Raw genomic sequence first — 9,368 nt, 5'->3', positions numbered from 1 at the left:
TTCCTTTTGTGCTAACATGAGGACACCTTCAATGTGAAGAGGCAACATCTTATATTCCTTCTGGGTAGTCTCCAATCTGATGGGATGAATATCGATTTCTCCTTCCTGTGAACAAATCCCCCCTCCACTCTGACCTTTTATTTCTCCACCCCTGCTTATTACATCCCTCTGTGTTGCCACTTCCTTCCCGTTCTCCTATGGTCCACTCTCTTTTCCTATCAGATTCTTTCTTCTTCAGCCCTTTACCTTTCCTACCCACCCGGGTTCACCTATCACCTTTCAGCTAATCTTTTTATGCTGCTGTCTTCCCCCTTCCTTCTCAGTTCTGATGAAGGGTCTCGGCCCGAAATGTCATCTGTTTATTCATTTCCATAGACGTTGCCTGACCTGCTGTGTTCCTCCAGCATTTTAATTTGATTTCCAGCATCTGCCGACTTTCTCGTGTTTATGCAAACTGACAATCAGATTTCTTTTAGACAAAACAAATGAATGAACAGATTGAAACTTTCTACTGGATTACATTCGATAACATTTCATGTTTGGAAAAGTTACAAATAAGTGACGTTCTTCCCCAGTAATGTTAAAACCACTAATGTAATCTACACTTATGTAATGGTACAACACAGACCAAATGCTGGAGGAACTCAGCAGGACTGGACTGTTGAAGGGTCTCGGCCAGAAACATCGACTGTACTTTTTTTCCATAGATGCTGCCTGGACTGCTGAGTTCCTCCAGCATTTTGTGTGCGTTGCTTAGATTTCCAGCATCTGCAGATTTTTTGTTGCTTATGTAATGGTGTTTAGATTACATTATGTATTCATTTCCCTTTACAAGTCACCTGTCCTGACCCTTCTGCCACACACTTATCATTCCAGAACAGAAAGGCGCTAGTGGCAATTTTTCCTAGAAGGAGAAATCCTGAATCTTTTCCTTCTGTAGTCCTCTAAAAAATCTGTAACAAGCTCCCATCCTGAATCAGCACTTTCTACTCTCTGAATGGATCCAATTTTAAATTGTGCAAAATTCCTTGACGACCAAGTTGCAACATGCTGTACATCATTTCAATCTAATCAAGCATGCATGAACAATCTGTCACTTCTGTATTAGATGGTATCTCAGCAAATTTCTCCAACATAGATTGGGTTCCTGGATAGCTTGCATGTTTCGAGAAGTTAGCTCTTGTAAATTGAGTTTCATTTCATGGGGAATTCACCATATTCATTGAACCACGGGGCAGCATTCTAAAAATAGCATTTGGCCCATGGCAAAAGTGATTTATCTCTGGAAAGCATTCACTCTCTGGACTAAATTGGGTCATACTATAATCATGGGGAGAGACGTGAGGAACAACCTTCAATTTGACCTTTGATGCATAGAAAAGACACTCTTGCTTACCGTCTATCAAGGTAATTCTTGTTAGATAAGCATAGTAATTTTTTTTATATAATTCATGCTTCTCAGGTTGGAGTTTATATGTTTCAGCATCAACTGCTCAAAACACTTCACCGCAGAAGATGCAAGTGCTACTGGCTGACAATCATTGAGGCAGGTTACCACATTCTTCTCAGGCACCAATATAATTGAAGCCTGCTTGAAGAAGCTGGGTACCTCGGACTGGTGAAGCGAGAGTTTAAAGATCTCAGCGGCCACTCCAGCCAGTTGATCTGCACAGGTTTTTAGTACTCGGCTTGGTACCACATCTGGGCCAAATGCTTTCCGTGGGCTCACCCTTCTGAAGGATGCTCTTATGTCGGCCTCAGAGGCTGAAATCAGATGCCCACTGGGGCTGTGGAAGTTCGTAAGGCTTCCTCTGTGTTTTGATGGTAAAAGCAAGCATAGAAGGCATTGAGCTCATCTGGAAGTGAAGCCCTGTTGTTCCCTATGTTGCTTGATTTTACTTCAAAAGGGGTGGTAATCTTCAAGCCCTGTCACAGCTGTTGAGCATGCTTCATTGATTTAAGATTAATCTGGAATAGCCACTTCGCCCTCAAGATAGTTTTCTGGAGATCATACTCTCTTGTAACTTCCTTGGTCGCCAGATTTGAATGCCTCTGATCTGGCCCTCAGCAGCTGCTGGATCTCATGGTTCATCCAGGGTTTCCGGTTTGGGAAGATCTTGAATGAAGACATGCTCAACTACGACTATTCTTATAAAGTCTGTGACAACCGTGGTGTATTCATTCAGATTCACAGATGACCCCTTGAACATGGCCCAGTCCACCAACATGATGCAATCCCATAGCTGCTCGTCTCCCTCTTGAGACCACCTCTTTGGTGTCCTAATCTCTGGAGGTTTCCTCTTTTGCCTCCGCCCGTTTGCGGGTGTGAGAAGGGCAGCTAAGCGATCAGAGTTCCTGAAAAGAGGCAGTGGAACTGTAGGCATTCTTTATCTTAGTGTAGCAGTGGTCTAGTGTGTTGGGAGCTCTGGTGCTGCAGGTTATATATTGATAGTAATTGGGTAGGGATTTAATCAAGAATATTGGCTGTTCAGTGCAAGCAACACACAGATCAATAAAAGGCTGTAAACAGTAATGAACTCTAGATTACGATGGCAGGTTGTTTGGCAGCAGAGATACTTCATCATTAGTTTGTGCATATCCTACTACACACACGTGTTTGAATTGGTGGATGAAAAAAAAACAAAATAACATTTTGTATAACACTTATTTCTAGGACTGCAATACATAGATGGTTTGTCAAGATAATTCTTACAGCAAAAAATTGATGAAAAGTTGACAAGTGTGACAAGTGGAGAATAGACCTTTTTTGAACATTGTGACAATTGGATTGCAACATTCTATGAATAAATCATTCTGGGTATTGAAACAAAAGCCACACTACAAAAGGAACTCCCAGAATTCCTCGTGTTTGCGTTTTTAAATTCACTACTGCGAAGCCTCTTCCGGTGATGCCTACACTGAAGAAGTTTAAATCTGCTCTTCGACGGGAGTTCAGTGAAACCATCTCTCACTGCTCCCCATCCGTAATTTCTTCGGCTCTTATCATTTTGGATCTCCCCCTCCCCCTCCCACTTTCAAATCTCTTACTAGCTCTTCCTTCAGTTAGTCCTGACGAAGGGTCTCGGCCTAAAACGTCGACTGTACCTCTTCCTAGAGATACTGCCTGGCCTGCTGAGTTCACCAGCAACTTTGATGTGTGTTCCCAGAAACAGGTGAGGATTCTTAACAATAACTAAGTGCAATGTGCAGTGTATAAGAGGAAGTCTCAAGAATGTTCATTAACTCTGTGCAAGGTGATATAATTGTTTCTTGAAAAATAGATCCGAGAGAATTAGGTATCATATAAGATCACACTACTTTGTACCTCTCACCAGAAACATCAGTGATTCCAGTAAGTAATCCTGAATTAATTCTTGGCCCGAAACGTTGACTGCTGACTCTTTCCCATAAATGCTGCCTGGTCTGCAGAGTTCCTCCAGTGTTTTGTGTGTGTTATTCTAGTAAGTAGATGTTTTGCTGGATAGAATATTATCAGGAACTTGATTCATGAGATTGTTGTTTCCGAATAAGGATTAAATGCACTCGCAGATGTCAGACCAAAGACAACCTTTCATATATAGCCTTCTGAGCATGAAAAGTCATTCATCTCCTTAGCATCTGGAAAAACTGCAGAAAGAGATTGAACTCCGGCTGAGGTGTTGAAAGAAGGACTGTTTGTGTATTAACAAATACCTCACTATTTTTGCCTCAGGGGTGGGGGGGGGGAAATACAAAAATATATAAAAGTGCTGACATGATTCTGACAAGCATAAACAAAGACTTTGGATTGAATGTAACAACTGGAAGGGAATTTAGTCTGGATGTTGAGACACTTGCATGGGTCAAAGTAGCAAATGCTCGCTAAATGTGTTTATCCAGAGAGTTAATGCAGCTTCTATCCACCAGATCAACTGTTGACATAAGTCTTGCCTGAAGACCAAGAAGTACCGGGAGGAGGGAGTGCACAAAATCTAGCAACTATTTTCGACCTAGGGAGTAGAATGTATCTGTTTTCAATTACTTGCTCCTTAGTTTACCCTGGTCTTATTTTACTTTTCCATAATTAAGTTGTTGAATTTTACAGCACAGACGCTACTTGAATCAGTAATCCAATTTGTCTCAATCTCAAATCTCTAATCTTGTAATTTTGCCCCCTTTCAAATACAATTCAATCTTGAAAGTAGTAACTTAGCTTTCCTTTTGGTTCTTTAAGATTGTTATCACTGGGGATGATAGTGGGGATAAGCTCCTACTACCTCCCTGACAATCTCTGGCAATCTCCCTGATAGATTCTGACAACCAAGTCCATCTCCTGGCCTTCATGTGTGGCTTAACTACTAAACCTGGCAGAACTATTACTACTGATTGGAAAAGGGGCAAAGGCAGGTTACTTACTGGTGCCCTAAAACCAGTCACTTGGGGCAGATGGCAGCTCATTCATAAGAAGGTAAACTCGGATCTCAAACCTCTGGAGCCTTGCGGCTATACCCAATCACAGGGAAGGTTTCGGGAGTAAACCCCATGGAAAAAATCCAGACCTGGAGTCCCTAAGGCGGCCCACGTTGAGTTCATTGCTAACTAGCAATTCTTGCTATGCCACTGGTGCCAAACTGCTTTTCGTTCTCTGCTGTTCCTTTGGATTCATTAGTTGCATAGAGGAGGGGAGCCTGCTGTATGGGCAACAGCTTGCTCTCCATATCGTACTGCCCTGGCTTGCATGTCATGCAGACAGCTGGGACGCGACATCCATGGTTGACTCCAATCAAAGAAAGGCCTCAGCGTATAAGATCACGATGAGCTGCCATGTGAGAAATTTAACCTTATTCCTCCTTGTGTTCTTTTAGCAATCACTTGAAATCTGCATTTTCTGATTCTTGCCCATTCCATAAATTGAGTCAATTCTCTTTACTTACTTTGCCAAAGCCTTTTATAATATTGAACCCTAATGGCAAATCACTTTTCAACCTGTTATATTTTAGTGAAAATAAACATGGCTTCTCTAGTAGATCAACGTAACAAACGTTCTTTACCCCAAGAACCATTGGACTAACTCTTTCTGCCGTTCCCTCGGAAGCTTCAAATAATAGAAGTTTAAAATAATCTCTGCTTTTGTAAATGAAACTGAGGATTTTCTCCACACTTTTTAAAACTGCTTTCACAAGCTGCCCATCCACTGTTAAGAACTAGTGGATCAATAGAATAGCAGTCAACACTTCCGCCTGACAGCTACAGAGATTAAAGTTCAATCCTGACCTTAGGTGTTTTCAGTCTGCATGTTATACGTTCTCTCTGTGAACCCACAGATGCTCTGGTTTCCTCCCAACTCTCAAATACATGCTGGTAGGTTCATTGGTACGTTTAATTGGTAAACTTCTTCTAGTGTAGATTGTTAATGGGGAAATGAGAAGGAAGATAGAAACATAGAAAATAGGTGCAGGAGTACCAAGATGATGGGCACCTGAGAAAATAGAGGAATGTGGGAAGATGGGAATCTGTTAAGTGATTATACAGACTCAATGGACCAAATAGTTTCCTTCCATGTTGAAGGAGATATCAGTGATCAAACTACAGTATCACCTTGCGCTTCTTTGCTACACAAATACACACACATAAAAATTAAAGAACTGGTGTAGGTTACCTGGCCTCTCAAGTCTGCTCTGCCATTTCATAAAACCATAGCTGATAAGACTGTAACCTCAATTACATATTCTCATCCACCAGAGAAGCATTTCACCCTCTTGCATATCAAGTATCTACAAAACTGCTTAAAAATATCAGTCTTGTATTTCACTATCCTTTGAGGAAGAATGTTCCAATGACTCAGGACCGCCTAAGAAAGAAGATTTCATCTCAAATCAGTCTTAAATGGGCAAGATTTTATTTTGAGTGATCCCTAATTCTGGATGCTTCCAAGAAAGGATGCATGCTCTTCATACACGTTTGTCAAGACCCCCTCAATCTACCAAACTCCAGTGGACAGACGCAGAGCCTGTCCAACATTTCCTTGTAAGATAGCCTGACCATTGCAAGTATTGGCCATAAACTCTGCCCATTTTGTCCGCTTTCCCGTATCCTCTTGAAGATCGCCAGTCCCTTAAATTGGTTCTGTACATCCATGAATGTGCACCTGGAAACTTTGAACGTACTCTCTGCATCCAAGCCAATAGCAAAGCCCCCAGTATTCATCCTAGAACTAGGGCTGTAGGTTCACTTTCTATCCAAAACTAGCTTCGTATTCATGTTGCCAATCCTCCTTTTACTCAGTTTTATCAATAAATGTGTTGTGTGTCACTTCTTAAATTAATTGCAGAAAGAGTTAAAATTCATCTGCTTTATTTTTAACCTCAAAAAGTGGCTATGTTATTCAAGCAAGTGAATGCAGGGACCTTATGTACAAAGGCTCACAGATCAAAGGCAGCAGCAATCGGGTAAGATTTCTGCTCTTTCACTCCCTTATTGCCAGCTTGAAAGGCTCTCAGCAGTATTACCACAATGCAATCTGATTGGCCAATTAGATGCTGGCACACATCAATAAACACAATCTGGAATAAATTGCTTGGTTCAAAACATGTGAATTTCCAGCTTGTTATTAGGAGGAAAAAGCACATTCAACTTTAATGAATTTAGTGCATGAAAAACTTTATCTTCTTGTTTTGCATTGAATGAATTTTTGTGGAGAGGATAATGTTGTCACCATTTTAATGCATAAATTTGCAATATTAATATGATATTTTTTCTTCATTCTGATTTTTGCAGTATCATTAACAGAACAGCTTCAGGTTATATCACTTGTTTAAATATTTAAAACTGTTGATATTATGTTAAATGCTGCATCACATCTTTTAGTAGGAAGAAAAATTTCAGACCACTGTTCATTCAGAGATGCTGTAGAAACCAAGTGCTTGATGAGTAGACACAAGAGGTACTGCAGATGCTGGAAATCTAGAGCAATGCACACAATGTGCTGGAGGAGCTCAGCAGTTCAGGCAGCATCTGTGGATAAACAGTTGATGTTTTGGGCCGAAGTCCTGATGGAAGGTCTCGGTCTGAAATGTCGACTGCTTATTCCCATCCATAGATGCTGCCTGACCTGCTGAGCTCCTCCAGCACATTGTGTGTATTGCCTGATAAGTATCTGGCTAACATCACATGGCTGCTTGTTTTAGTCCATTGACCATCTTACATAACAATGGCAACATTGGGTAGGCTTGTACAACAATACAAACCTACCCAATTGAGATACCTTGTTGAGAATTAATGGCAAAGGCTGAAACATTAGCCCCCAGATCTATGGTAATATTTGCTTACAACGACTAAAGTAGTTCTTTGGTTGGAGAGTTTCTTATAATTACAGATTATTTTTACTACGTTCTGTCAAATAACAATAAAGACAGAGTTAATTATCCTCACAATTCTTTATATTTATTCATGTTACTGATATAATTTTGACAGTATTAACACATTTAGAAGGAATGCTTGAATGGATTTATGTTAGTAGTGATAAGTACTGTATTCCACGTGTATATGAAAAATCTCATTTTCATCCTTTGAAGTAAGCACAGTATGACTTATTTGCATATTAATAACAGTCAGCTTTTCAGCCCCTTGAGCTATTCAATAGGAACCTTGGATTGATCAATAGTTCAATATTTGGCCTCAACTTCATCACCCTGCCTAAACCTCATTACCATTAATTCCTCTATGGCCAAGTAGTTGTGCAACCTTGTAGCTTCTACACTGTCATGCCCCCTCAGATTTACATATGTCTCAATGAGATCATCTTTCATTCTAATGAGCTCTAAGTAGAGGCTAACCTTTCTTCCAAAGAGAAACACCTCAATCAAATAAGTATATTCTTCCTTAACTAATAAGTGCAAAACTCTAAGCGATACTCTGGGTCTGGTCTCAGCAGCACCATAGAGAGTTGAGGCCTGAGAACCAAACACCAAGGCACCCTCATTCCAACTTGCTAACTTCAAAATGACTTATTTATCCTCATCGTTTCCTTGTCTGCTTACTAATCTTGTATCCATATTGCACAATAAATTTGTGGAAACTCTTTCATGAAAGAATATTAACTCTACCTCATCATTTTATGTTTTATTATAATAAATTCCAACACTTTCCAGACTCAATGTTAGTCTAAAGGTCTGTAGCTCCTGGTTTTCTCACCTCACCCTTGAATAGCTGTATGCCAGCTGCTGCTCGTCAATCCTCTGGAACCTCCCCAGAATCTAAGGGAGGTGATGGTTGGATACATCTCATCAGGTCCAAGGGATTGTCAGCCTTCATCCAACTTAGATCTTCTCTAGATGTGCCATTTCAGTCTTTCTCTGTTTTACCCACTTGATAACCCATTACTTTTGATTCACCTTTTATGTCTTTGATTGTGAAGACAGATACAAAGTAGGTGCCTTTCCCATTTCCTTATTTCCCTTTACTATTCCTCTTGTTTTGACTTCCAAGGTTCCAACACTTACATTTTTTGTCACTCTTCTTTCTGCACTCAAAAGTTCTTATGATCCATTTTATATTTTATGGTTTACACGTGCTCTATTTTCTTCTCCATTGTCAATTCCTTTTAGTGATCTATTGTAGTATGTCTGCAGGAAAATGAATCTTAGGGTTGTATACGGTGACACATATGTACTTGATTAATAAAATTTACTTTGAACTTTGTAATCATCATGCTGACTGCATAATCCATTACCATCTTCAACTTCTGCACTTAAAGACAAATGTTGACATCTCCTGTGCGATTTCTGTTTCTGGATGGAATTTAAACTCTTTAAATGTCTGCACCATATATCAAACATTTTTTAAGTCCAAGTTTCTCAATTGTTCCTCATTCCTATGTAATCCATTTGATGTTCACATAAACTGAAATCAAATTATGAAGTAATTTGATGCTTAATTGGGGTAAATAAGAATTCTGGGTTTTACAAGTTTAGAAAGAAAGGTATTTTAGAGTGGTGTTTAAGATTTCATCTGAATTATTGAAGAATATCAAATCAAGAAATGAAGTATGCCCATACACCTGTATTAATGGAGATGATTTCTTTGCTGATCTAATATGCTCCAAATTAGGTTGTATGCTCTACACCGAGTTGAATGAATATTTTCATAAGGGTGAATGAAAGCATTGACTTAAAATGAAGAACCAAGTGAATTCACAATACCATCATAATCTCTGGGATCATAAAGAAATTCACAATGTTTTCATTTTACTGTAAACTAATGAAATTTGATCTGATACATTCCTGTGAATGGGAGAATAAACCAGCATCCAATCCACAACCAGACCAATATCCAGGCTTCGTCTGTTTAGCTAACATGGAGATATTTTTACAATATAGCAAAACAAATTG

This window comes from Mobula birostris, chromosome 23 (assembly GCF_030028105.1).
Source record: "Mobula birostris isolate sMobBir1 chromosome 23, sMobBir1.hap1, whole genome shotgun sequence".
Classification (NCBI taxonomy): Eukaryota; Metazoa; Chordata; class Chondrichthyes; order Myliobatiformes; family Myliobatidae; genus Mobula; species Mobula birostris.
Note: the sequence above shows the minus strand (reverse complement) of the source record.